The sequence below is a fragment of the Balaenoptera borealis genome (assembly GCF_965194805.1).
Source record: "Balaenoptera borealis genome assembly, chromosome: 3".
In the NCBI taxonomy this organism is placed as follows: Eukaryota; Metazoa; Chordata; class Mammalia; order Artiodactyla; family Balaenopteridae; genus Balaenoptera; species Balaenoptera borealis.
In genome coordinates, this window is record NC_138866.1 from 50,871,212 (window position 1) to 50,885,033 (window position 13,822).

A 13,822-nucleotide genomic window follows, 5' to 3' on the forward strand; every position below is an offset into this window, starting at 1 on the left:
GGGTATTATAGACAGCAACTGGACCCTGTGGCATAGGGATACCCCCTTGTCTTAGAACCGTTTCAACCACTGCCCTTTTGGTTAAAGCCACTGAGAAAATTGTTGTGGGATCCTATTTAACCATTTTTGTACCTCATGCAGTAGAAGCCCTCCTGAACTCTCATCACACTCAACATTTCTCAGTCGGCTGTCTTACCTCCTATGAAGACCTTTTGTTAACTGCTTCTCACATAACTCTTTTACACTGCAATAACCTTAGCCCTGCTACTCTTCTCCCCTCTGTCACCAACAAAGTCCTTCACAAATGCTTACTACTGACAGATGGCTCCTGAATCCTCATGATGGTCTGCAGGATTCTTTGAGTAACACTGACTTCTCATGGTTCACTGATGGTTCTTATTTAAAATGTGACAATGGCAAATATTGTGCTGAAGATATTATGACAACTTTTGATGCTGAGGCATCACCTTCACCTATGGTTACTTCAGCCCAACAGGTTACATTATAAGATTTTACACGGGTTTGTGTTTTAGCCAAAGACAAAACTGCCAATATTTATACTGACAGTAGATATGCTTTCAGAGTAGCTCATGATTTTGGAATGCTGTGGAAGCAACATGGCTACCTTATTTTCAGTGGAAGCAAAATAGAAATGGCCCCTATGCTTAGGAATGATTAGATCCAGTACTTTTACCTGCTGCTTTAGGTATTAAGATTCTGCAGCATTCTAAACTTGACTCTGTGGAAACTAAGGGGAATCACCTTGCTGACATTTCCACAAAGAATGCTGCCCTTAAAGGAATCAAAATCAGTCAAACCTCTGTCACCTTAGAAAAACTGGCTAAAAAAGCCCAACAATTGGTCTCAGAAAAGGAAAAACAAGATTGGAAAAACAAGATTGGAAAAACAATTGTTGGTTGCATAAAAAGAGAGAGCTCTGCTTCCAACCAAATAACAACACAGTCCTGAAGACTTTAAAATTCCCACTACTTACTACTGTACATGCATTAAACCACTGGTCTACCGACAAAATGATAGCCTTCATGAATCAATATTGGTGGGGAAACATTAACAAGGTCGCAAAAAGTGCCTACCTCACTCATCCCATTTATCTGAAATACAAACCAGGGAAGCATGTCCATACTGTTCCTGGACATTTTAAACTGCCTAATGGACCATTTAAGGTCTGGCAAATGGACTTCATACAACTTCCTCTGTCTCATGGGTATAAATATGTTTTAATCATGGTCTGTATGTTTTCACAGTGCACTGAAGCCTTCCCTTGCAGTCAGGCTACTGCATCTTCTGTGACTAAAGTCCTTTTGGAAAAGATTATCCCTGCTTGGGGAACTCCTCTTGAGCTTCTTAGTAATTGGGAGCCCACTTTACTGGTCAGGTACTTCGACAAGTGTGTGCTGTTTGGCTGGTTTTACAAGTTTCACTGCAACTTTGAATGCACTAATGGCATTATTAAGACTCAATTGGCAAGAGTTTAGAGGCCCTCCAAATACTTTGGCCAAAAGCATATCCATTGGTCCTTCTGAATCTCAGATCCACCTTTTTTGGAATTCATACCCTTGGAGATAGTCACTAGATACTCAATGCACTTGGCTCCTGCCTCTTTTGACCTACAAATGATAAAAGGAGAAATACTCCAATATTGCAAAGGCCTAGTTGGTAAAAGATGCTTAGTAGAGCAATCTTTTCACAGTGTGCTCTCACGAGACAAAGAACTTAAGCATCATACCTTGTAACCTAGAGATTTCGTCTATTAGATAAAAAGCCTCCAGAAGGACGCTCTTCATCCACTGGAGAGGTACCCTGTCAATAAATCCTTGTGCTGCCAAACTCCAGGGAGTAGATTTTTGGATTCCTGTGACACACCTAAAGACAGCACTGAACGCTGACTGGACCTGCACATCATCTGGTGACCTGAAAGTAAAGATTTCCCAGAACTGAAGCAGCCAACATCTGATGAGATAGCTTTCCCAAGATATCCACACCAGGCCTGTTGGAAGTTTTTTGCCAAACCTTTGATGGTAACATAACGCTTCAGATGATCACTAATGTCAAGATCTTGATAACATACAAACTTGAGATTCAATGTGCTTGAGAGTTCTCCTTCCTACCCCTCCCTGTTACTCAAATGTGACCTCAGTATGTTTTCAGTGCACTTCCCTATGACTTGAAACACTGCACCCAGGAAAGATTCTTTCTGGCACTGAGGGACAAAAAGCCACTGAAATGAGAAAACCTGAGTCTTATCTGCGATGCTTTCAGAGGAAGATATTTATCAAAGGGGAAATATAAAAAATAATAAACAGCAACCTCAATTAACTAGAGTCAGGGCACCAGTAGGGGGCGCTCTCATGCCCTGCAGCAATAGCAGAGCCCAACAAAAAGGACCTCTTCTTTCCTGGCAACAACTCAGCCGATAAAAGCCATGGACTCTCTGTTTACTATAGCCCCCTCAACTTCCTTTTCCTCTCTGTAAAAGATTTCTCCTTCCCTTCCTGTGCAGGGACTTGCATATAGCTCGCCATTGTTGCAGACCCTGAACTGCAATTCTTTGCTAATCCCAAGTAAACCCTTCCTGATTGGATGCCATCTCACTTCCCGCCACTCAGCACCACACATTCAAGAGTTTAAGCACACTGAATTTTATATAGAACTTCTCTATTTTTCATTGTGTTTGCAAATATGTTTCTTCTATATAAGACTGCCTACTTTTCCTTTTTATCAAATTCCTACTGATTTCTGGATGTAGCTCAAATCCCTTTCCCAGTGAACTCACCACAGATAGAGTTAGCTTATTTATCCCACAGTGCTTTATCTTTGAATGGGCAAAATAGTTCTCAAAGAAGTTGAGTCTAGCAGATAATCTAAAAGTGACTGTTTCATAGTCACTGGCCCACAAACTCCTGCTATTCCCAAGGTACTGGTTAGCTAGATGTCTTGCTCCTATTCCTTGGAGTTCTACTCTTTCCTTCTGACTGTATTTAGAATACACTGTCAGGGGAGCAAAATTTGCCACTCCAGAATGTCTCTTTGGCATGCAGATTATTTCAAGCTGAAGACAATCAAGTTTCAAAAGACTCAGGAAGAAACATTGACCTTCCCCTAAATGTCTAAAGAATGCAGATAGAGGACCTGTTCCAGGAATGGAGCTATCACCATAGATAACAATAGTATGAACTAGGTATGGCAGACAGGGAGGAACCTAGCAAAGTCTGTTAAAATCCTCTCTGTGTCCCCTTGTGTTTGCACAGCCCAGCAAACATTTCTTTACCCAACATTTTCTTTCCCATTTCCATGTCAATTGCCTTCTTCTCGTCTGAAGTCCCAACCCACTATCCTAACATTCTCTTTTGTTTTTAGCTGAAGATGGTATTTAAGGTGAAGGTTTCAACCATTTTGGTGAATTGCTTAGTTTTCCTCGGTCTCTTCCATGTATACATGTTATAAATTTTGTTTGATTTTCTCTTGTTAATCTGACTCATGTCAATGTAATTCTTAGACCAGCCAGAAGAACCTAGAAGGGTAGAGGAAAATTTCTTCCTCCAGGACAACACAATAGCATATAGTTTTCTAAAAGAAAGAGAGAGAGGGAGAAGGAGGGAGGGAGGGAGGGAAGGAGGGTGAGAACCAGAATCAACTTCTTATAAATTTTCCATATAAGCTAAAGTGATGAAAGGCACTTTGTAGGAGTTTGGAGGCAGTAATGATAAAGCATCCAGTGTGCAGCTTTTCATTCTGATGATAACTTGTTTAGCTACAAATGGATTTGGATAATAAGAAGCTGGGGTAGACATATTTTTTACATTGGCTATGAGCAGAACTTCACAGGAATATAGCTCAGGGCTTCAGTCAATGAACTTCTTAACTTTTGTTGAGAACAAAATTAAAGCTCAGTCTATTTTCTATAAAAGTATATTTGTTTCTCTTTATTAGGTCATATCAGATGTTAAGCTCTGATAATGATATTATTTGTTAGTTGATATCTAATCGCACTGTTTGCAAAAAAGTTTCATTACCAAGGGCTTTTCATAACTTTATGGAATCCATGCATTTACTACAACCTTACTGGAAACACACTTTTTTTTTCTGACACTCTCATACATGAGTTTACCAAGAACAGAGAAAAGGGACAGATAAGAATATGCAATAAGAATGATATTTAAAACAGTTTTAAGCATGGGAACTATTTTCCTAATTTAAAACTACTAAAAGTTCTTCCTTTGACAGCATTTTTTATGTAGTCCATGTTGTGTTAAACTGTGCAGAAATTAGTACTGATTTATTCATTTGGTCTGTCGAAAGAACCTGTTTGCTTTTCCTCTCAAAGTTGCAGCCAAAGGACAAACAGTCTGGTAAATGTACTTCTTTTCTCCATATTGAGCCACGTGCAAAGTACTGAAAGAGCTTCCTGCTTCTCAGAAGGTCAGGCTTTTCATTGGATACAATTATCTATCTGTTTCCCTTAAAGGAAAATTTGATCAGTTATCATGTATTATAAAATACAGAGTTATCAAATATTATATAAATACCTAAGTGAATTCTAAATCATTTGTCTCTTTAGGAATACAAACATGATATAATTAAAAGAGGTAAAAATTCTTCACCAAATCAATATTGGTATTTTCACTACAGTGTCATGCTTAAAGAAACTCAAATATTTGGGGAGAAGGAGTAGGCTAATTTTACTAATATTTCATATCTGTACACATACATTCAGAACACATTATTCAAAATACTTTGCTGAAATCAACTCATTAATGTATGTAAATTCTCATTCAGGTATTAAAAATATATATATTGTATGTTAAACTTAGAAAGAGGATCACAGGGCAGTCAATTGGCTGGCACAGTTGCTGAAAAGGAAGCCAGTCCTAAAACTGAAAAATATTGATCCATAGAAGATCAGGGTTGGAAAAGGACCTAAAATTCCCTCTTCTATTTCTATCATCTTTTAGTGTTCATTTTCCTTTTTAAACAGCAATACAAATAACCAAATATATTTTATACCTGTATATCTCATTGAAAGTCACATCTATTTTTAAAATTTCTATTTATTTAAACTAAAAACAAAAACAGTTCATCCATTTCTCCTACTCCTCACCCTCCTCTGGCAACCTCCAACCTGTCCTCTGTAGTTCTTTGTATATATGAGCTGGTTTGTTTGTTTTATATTCTGCATATGAAAGAGATCAGTATTTGTCTTTATTTCTTTTTATTCTATCCATTTTTAAAAATCTATAATCTTTGTAATAGTAATTTAATCACCCTCTTACATAAGTCTATTTAGTTCCTTTGTTAGGAGCAACTTTAATAATACTTGTTTGGAAAGGAAGATTTTCCTTTAAGTGAACATCTTAAGGTTTTCTCTTCCTCATGTGAAAAGACCTGAACTAAGTAATTTTTAGCTTTTCTTGTTGCTAAGATTCTCCAAGTTCTACTTCCACTTTGGCCAGGATGGGTAAGTGGGTGGGATATTGGATTCAGGAAGGGTAAAGAAGGAAATAGCTATTAATCTGAGCCTTAAAGGATGGACAGATTTTTAACAGGTGAATTTAGAAATCAAGCCCATTCTAGGTGGAAAGGACAGCAGAAGTAAATGGCATTGAGGGGAAACAGTAGATAGCTTTATAAATAAGAATCGTCCCAGTTAGAGTGAAGCCTTGAAAATCAATCTTCTCCCAACCCCCCATCTCTCTCTCTCTGTCTTAACAAGCACTCTAGGTGAGTCTGTGGTCTACAAACCACAATGAGTGATATCGAGCAGTATGCAGAAGTTGGGAGTGAAGTAGGTCAATACCAAATTCAATACATTAGGGGAGCTCAGTAATTCACAACAGCAATAATCTCACCTCCTCTGAGAATCTCCTTTTCTTCTCCCTAGTCTTTCCCCATGATTTAAGCACTGGCTTATTATTTTAGCCTTGTTATTCTAAGTGGTTTATTATTCTTGATGAATAGTGAATTATTCTAATGGTGCTTATTATTCTATTCATTACAACTTGAGGCTGATTAGGATTGAATAGCTGCTAAGGAGGTGTTCCAATAGCCAAATTAGATTTCTACATTTTTATGGTGCTTATTTTTCAGTATCGGTAATTGTCCTGGTAGTTTCCATCGCTTAACCATCTCTTCTCTGCTTTAAACTACAGAGATAATAGTCCAGTGATTCCAAAATAAAGAAATCTCTTTATGGAGTAAAAAGAATCATATTTTAAAATTACTTTATATTCAACTGAGTGTTTCACTTTCAAAAACTGTCTCACAACCATGCTTCTTTTCTAATCAATATGACAGAGGAGGACAAATATGTCCTCCTTCTTGCCTGCCTTCCCCCATGGACTTCTGGCTTGCTTAGCCAGTTCCTTAACGTATTATACATAATATGTGCATTATGTATGCATATACCCACACTCACGTGTGTGTATGTGTCCTACTGCTTCTCTGGCTGAGTCCTGGTTAACATCATCTTTATCCCCATGTTATTACTGTTATATTATAACATTTGCATTTTATTCTATAATAATAATTGACTTCCTAGTTTTCTCTACAAATTTCACTCAAAATTTAAAACATTGCTATTACATATGATCTCTTGTGGAATTAAGTACTGGGATTTGACACCTAAAATGGAAGATATTATTTTATGGCATTAATTATATGCTGCTCAAAGAGATCATTACTAGAAAATGTAAGGAGAAAATGGTACGAAGGGCAACATATGATAATTATGATTATTTTAATTTGCCAATTATTTTCAAGGGAGAAAGTATTCCATGCCACTGATAATGCCACATAACTGATTTTTCTGGTTTTTCAGTCCGAAACTTGTTTTCTCTTAATCACAATGGAAGGAAAGTACTTGCTTTACTCTACCCCTCTTTGTATAGAACCTCAACACTAATATAATGCAGGGTTTTGAGGACACCAGTCTTTTTCTTCCTTAAGACATTTTTATGGAGCCCTTCTGACTTCCTTACATAATTTGGACTAATTTTATTCTAGCCTGTAGCATGTCTGTCACCATAGGATTTGATCTTACTGCTGATCTGAGTCATTCTTAGATGTTCTACCCTCCTCTTTTTCGGAACACCTTTTCTTGTTGTTTTGCTCAACTAAAAACAGTAATTTCTTTTCCAGAGGACTGTGCCTACTAGGTTTTCTGAATCCTTGTATATTTAAAAAATATCTTTTAGTTGATGGTTACAATTTTTAATTGGCCATATGGCTAAATATAATAAAGTTTTATGTTTAAATAATTTTGACTCAATATTAAAGGAGTTATTTCAAATTATTCTAGTATTTTCTTGTCAGAAGTCTAACGTCATTCTCACTTATTTTCCCTTTGAAGACAATTTCATCCTTCTCTTTAGAAGTTTTGCATTCACACCAAAAATATGTGAGAGTTCCAGTTGCTTCATATTCTAACCCAAACTTAGTATTGCTATTCTAAGAATTTTTAGTTTTTTTTAGTGAGTAGGTAGAGACATATAATTTTGGTTTATATTTACATTTATCTAATGACTAATGATTTGAAGCATCTTTTTGTATGTGTTTTTGCCATGCATATCTTTGGTAAAATGTCTATTCAGACCTTTTGCTCTTTTAAAAATCAGGTTTGTTGTTGGGTTCTTGTTATTGCGTTGTAAGCATTCTTTATACTATACTGTATTAGTCCTCTCAAATTTAACAGGTCCATAATTGAACTCTTCATTATCTGCATTTTTCTCCACCAAACCTGTTCATCTTCAAATTATTTACATTTCAGTAAATAATCCAATTAACCACAATGGCTTAAACATTTCTTGTTCCTAATTTTTTTTCTTTTCTTTTTTTTTTTTATATTTATTTATTTATTTATGGCTGTGTTGGGTCTTAGTTCCTGTGCGAGGGCTTTCTCCAGTTGCAGCAAGTGGGGGCCACTCTTCATCGCGGTGCGTGGGCCTCTCACTATCGCGGCCTCTCTTGTTGCGGAGCACAGGCTCCAGGCACGCAGGCTCAGTAGTTGTGGTGCACGGGCTTAGTTGCTCCGTGGCATGTGGGATCTTCCCAGACCAGGGTTCGAACCCGTGTCCCCTGCATTGGCAGGCAGATTCTCAACCACTGCGCCACCAGGGAAGACCTTTTTTTCTTTTTTTACCCAACATCCAATTCATCCTACAATCTTTTTGGGAGAAATAATTTTTTAATCATCATCACTGAATACAACTCAGTCCAAGTCAAAATCATTTCTCAATTACCATACTGTAATTTCCTCCAAAGTGGTCTCTCTTCTTCCACTCTTCCCTTTCTACAGAAACCAGAGTGTTTTATTTTAGTCACACAATGTTTTTGCAGTAACCCCTACTCAAAGATTTTGCATTTAAATTAGACTAAATTTCAACATTAATGCCACCAACTAAATAATCACTCCTAGAGTTGTACATATACTAGTGCTAATTCAAATTTCAGGATGCATAAAAATTACCTGGAACCAGCCCTACAGATTCTAATTTGGTAGGTCTGGAGTGGGGACCAAGAATAAGCTCTCAGACAATGCTGGTGACAACAACCATGGACCATATACCTGTATCTACATGACACATGTCTTTCCAAGCTCTCCAGACCCAACCAACTATACTTCAGCCATATGAGCCTTTTTTTCTCATGAGTCTTGAATGTAGCAACATCATTTCAATCTCAGGACTTTTTTTCTGCTTTCATTCTCTTTCCATAGATTCTCATCAAACACCCCAAGACTGCCTCTTTTTCATTATTCAGGTTTTATTCATAGGTCATCTCCTTGAAAGACCCAAATCCTGGGGTCCATTCTTCAATTCAGTAACTCATTAATTATCCTTTACTTATTTTCTGATTAGTATTCATCACTATCTGAAATTATCTTATTTGGTCATTTATATGTTAATCTGTATCTTGACCCACCGCCCCCTGCCCCCCACACACACTAGAAAATAAATGTCATTAGGACAGGGACTTTGCTTTGTTCAATACTGTATCCTGCATACATGGTTTTGTATATGGTCATATATATTTGTTGAATAAGTGAGTAAATGGGAAACTTTAGGATGTCCAAGGAATAGTGTCAGGAGACAATTTCCATTAGCTAGGCAGAGATTAGTTCATTAGGGCTTTGAATCAAATACTAAGACTCATCTAATAAAGTATAATGAGGAGAAATGTCACTTCTAGATCTATTTCCATTTCTCTTCCTGGATCTTGGCTATCTCTTTCATTTGGCATTGTTTATCATCTATTGTTTAGCAGATTGTATGAGCTTGATAAACACTAACTATTTGGAAAAGATCCGGATGAATTTTAGTTAAGAAAAGAAGGTGGAGAAATATGAATACAAGAGATATTTCTTTGCCGTATCTCCAGTTGTAGACACAGAAGTGTTATGCAGGTTCCCACCATAAACCACTCTTCTATGCTTCTCTGTAACTTCCAAATCCTAGAACTACAGACTTACAATATGTTCCTCAACCTTCCTGAAAGTCTAATAATTTGGGGTTGGGTTAGCACCATGAAGTATAATGGGAGGTCATATCGTCATCAAATCCCTACTAGTCGAATAGCCAAAGGAATCCTAGACGTCAAGTTTGCTGAAACTATATGACTATGGATTTTCCCTCTGTTAACACCAGCTCACTTATACTGTTCAAAATATCCTCTTGGGAAATTATAATTACTAAGAATTTTTGAGACCTAACATTTGGAACTTCAACAATAAGTTAGTATTTGCTTGTTTGTTTGTTTTAAGCCGACAGGCAATAGGAGTCATAATTACTTTAAATCAAGTTCAGAATGGTTCCAAATGTGGATAGAAAATTTAACTGGCTAAAACTTATGTTATAATTTTGCATTAATCTGATTCAATTATTTTTTAAAATTTTTATTGGAGTTCAGTTGATTTACAATGCTGTGTTAGTTTCAGGTGTACAGCAAAGTGAATCAGTTATACATATACATATATCCACTCTTTTTTTTTTAGATTCTTTTCCCATATAGGCCATTACAGAGTACTGAGTAGAGTTCCTTGTGCTATACAGCAGGTTCTTATTAGATATCTATCTTATATATAGTAATGTGAATATGTCAATCCCAATCTCACAATTTATCCCTCCCCCTCCCCCGACTCAATTATTTTGGTCTGCTTTCCTTGGTCTCATGTCAAAGAAAATGTCACTTTTATTTATGACTGAATGACTGTTATGTTTTCAGAGTATAACAAACGTAGGCTATCAGTAAATATAGTAATTGGGCTACTGTTTTTTCGGAGAAATTAGTGCAAGACAAAACCCAATGTTGCTATGGAAACGTTTTTTCTTTCTTAAAACTTCTGGGAAGCATCAAACTAGTAATTCCCCTAGTCTTGTGAAATGGGGCAAAGAAGAACCATGGATAAATCTACAATTTTATGTATCACAGAAATGATTTAAAGTAGAGTGTATAATCAAAGACCCAGGTCTTGAGATTATTATCTCTAGTGCTCTCACTTTCATGTTAGTCATCTGAAAATTTCATACTTATAGTTTACTTCTCCCATTATCCAGTATTCCACAGGCTATTAAAAATGTCTAAGCTGATCCTCTTATAACAAACATTGATAAGATTCCATTTCAAAAATACAGGTACATATAAAAGAGAAGACAGGGTTAAATACCCAGAACTAACCTTGATAGAAATTATTTGCAATTGCATTCTCTGATTTCAACCTATGTCAACATCAGCAATCACATTCTCCCACAATCTCCTAATTTCTTTCTCTTCTCCTTGTCATAATCACACAGTCTCTTAATTTTTCTTTCAATGTATCTTGGCCCTTGTACTCTTTCCAATGACTTCCTCATAAAAATACAAAATTCCAGCATCAAAAATATCAAAGCTGTATTAAAGTGTTAAACATTTTCTTTTACTAAGGAAAGCAAATTTGGTACTTTCCTAAAGCATTGTACTCTTCCAGAGGAATTCTGAATAAATTCATCATGCTCCAAAAGCATCCATTGAGAGTTTGACTAGAATTACCTATATAATGTGAATTCAGTTTAGGGAAATTAATAGTTTTATAGTGTTAGGTGTCTTCCCAGAATATTATGTTTTTCCAATCATTCAGGCCTTATTTGATGGGATTTTAGTTCTCCGACCAGAGATTGAACCCAAGCCCTCGTCAATGAATGCAGAATCCTAACCACTGGATCTGGACCGCCAGGGAATTCGCTAAATATAACAGTTTTCTTTATTTGGATGTTGCACACTTATGGTTAAGTTTATTTTCAGTGATTAAGCATGAAGTAACCTTTTGTAACACATTAATTTCTGCTAGTATAAAGATATACAAATTATTGTATTTACTATATATTTATAGTTTTTTTCTGAGGAGCCCAGTTTTAGGACACAAATCTTATATGTGATCTTTAAGTCCTGGTCATAAGCAATTAAAAGGTTCTTCCCGGCATGTTTCTTGGGGGTTTGCTGCCCTCCCCACACCAGACATGATACACAGCCAGTGCATGACAGTTTTCTGGAGGAAGTTCAGTCAAGGGCTGAGATCCCCCTCTCCAGTCCAACCATGCTCATACATATAGCTGCATTCTGAGCCAAGGCACTTCTATTCAAGGTCTTCCTTATTTGGGTTTTGGCTGAGGCACTTCCCAGGTGTCCCCTCTTTACTGGAGACCTCAGCTGAGGCATTTTTCTCCACTTTGACTCAGTACTTTCCCACTTTTATTCCTTTTCTCTCTTCCTTCTCCCTTGGTCCATGAGTCCATAATAGGCAGGGGTCTTTTGTTAGGGGTCCTTGGCAGGGGGACCGTTCTTCCTAGCTGAGCTGTATCTTTCAGACTCTTGCCCAGTGTCATTCTGTGAAGGAAAATGGAACACTGAGGAGCCAGTGCCTCTTTTGGCCTCTTGTGTGCATTGTCACACTACGTGAATAAAGGCCTGATTGTTACTTTCAGTTGGACTCGTTTTCCTAACTGACCATCTCAACATTGCTCAACAGTATCCAGCAATTTGATTGCACTTATTTACTTTTCATTCTAATATTTTAATAGTTTTCTGGTTTATGTTCTTGGACATGTTTTATAGAAAGACATTTCTATTGCCCAGAGAGAATGATAATATTGTCTCTTCCATTGTAGTATGTATACCTCATTTTTTTTCCTGTGTGTCCAAATGCTTTCACACATTTTGTACAATGATGAATAACAGTGTGGTGGTGGATATTCCTTTGTAAGTCATGACTTTGAAGGAAATACTAGAATTTGTTCCCATTTAATATTTCATTTCTATTTCTTACAGATGCAATTGAAAAAGATTATAGGTCTTGTACATATCAATTTCCTACTATTTGCAGCTTATAAATAACTTTTACATATATCAACTCATATCCATGTGTAACACTCTCTTCATCCACTATTAGAAAAACAAATTCACTGCAGTATTTGATCAACAAATCAATCATATGTGATTTCAGAAATTGAAGTTTAAACATGTTAGTTTATAAAGCAGTTTTGAGTAGAAAATTAAAATTCTATCAAGTAAAAATCATAGATTAAATGACTACATGCTAAGTGAAAAACTACTGATATAAAAGAGAATCATTAGATTTTTAAATTCCACAAAGCAGTTAAGTACTATACTATCTAATAAAAAGGATTGTAACTTAATATGATTTGAAATCAGTAGGCAGGTACATAACTATTATGATAAATAATATAAATACTACATTAATGCTACCATATATACACATACATGTGTTGAGGCACACATTACTTAGACTATATGTATATATTTATTTTAAAAAATGAGTAAGTCTGCTAGAATGGAGAGCCAAATCCTCTTTATTTTTCTCTCACTGTATAGAGAGCATATAATTTAGGAATTCTGTATTTCTTTTAAACTCATCAGAATAAAATTTAAACCTTCTGAAAAATAATGAAAAAGAAGAAAAATTAAATTGAATATGGAATTTAAAAAATATATTTGCTCTACAGATTGCTGTTTTTTTTTTTTTTTTTTTTAAGGTCTTTTTTTTTGTTTTGTTCTGTTTTTAATTTTATAGCTACTTTATTTATTTATTTATTTATTTATTTTTGGCTGTGCTGGGTCTTCGGTTCGTGCGAGGGCTTTTAGTTGCGGCAAGCGGGGGCCACTCTTTCATCGCGGTGCGGGGACCGCTCTTCATCGCGGTGCGCGGGCCTTTCACTATCGCGGCCCCTCCCGTTGCGGGGCACAGGCTCCAGACGCGCAGGCTCAGCAGTTGTGGCTCACGGGCCCAGCTGCTCCGTGGCATGTGGGATCTTCCCAGACCAGGGCTCGAACACGTGTCCCCTGCATTAGCAGGCAGATTCTCAACCACTGCGCCACCAGGGAAGCCCTGCTGGTTTTTTTAATTAAAACTTTTGTTTGTATATTCTTGGGCTTAACCAATCTGCAAATCATTTCACAGTTGCAGACTTTTCAGCAAACTAGCCCTGACATACTGTGAGACTCATCAAAAGAAGTTCCTTTAGCTCAAGATTCTCAGAATTGGAAGGGACCTCGGAAATTGACTGATTCTTCTCACTCCAATTCTTCTCACTCTACAACACATTCATGATTCCCTCTATGACATCTATGCTAATGATCATTTAGCATCCAGTTGAATGCCACTCATGATGAAAAACTCACTAGCTGCTAAGTTATTGCATCCCATATTTGAATTATTGTGAATAATTTGTTCATCAACTTGTGAAAGACAAATATGATTCTTTATAATTTTATCAAATGAAGATTAAAAAAAATAATACATTCCACATATCTGAAA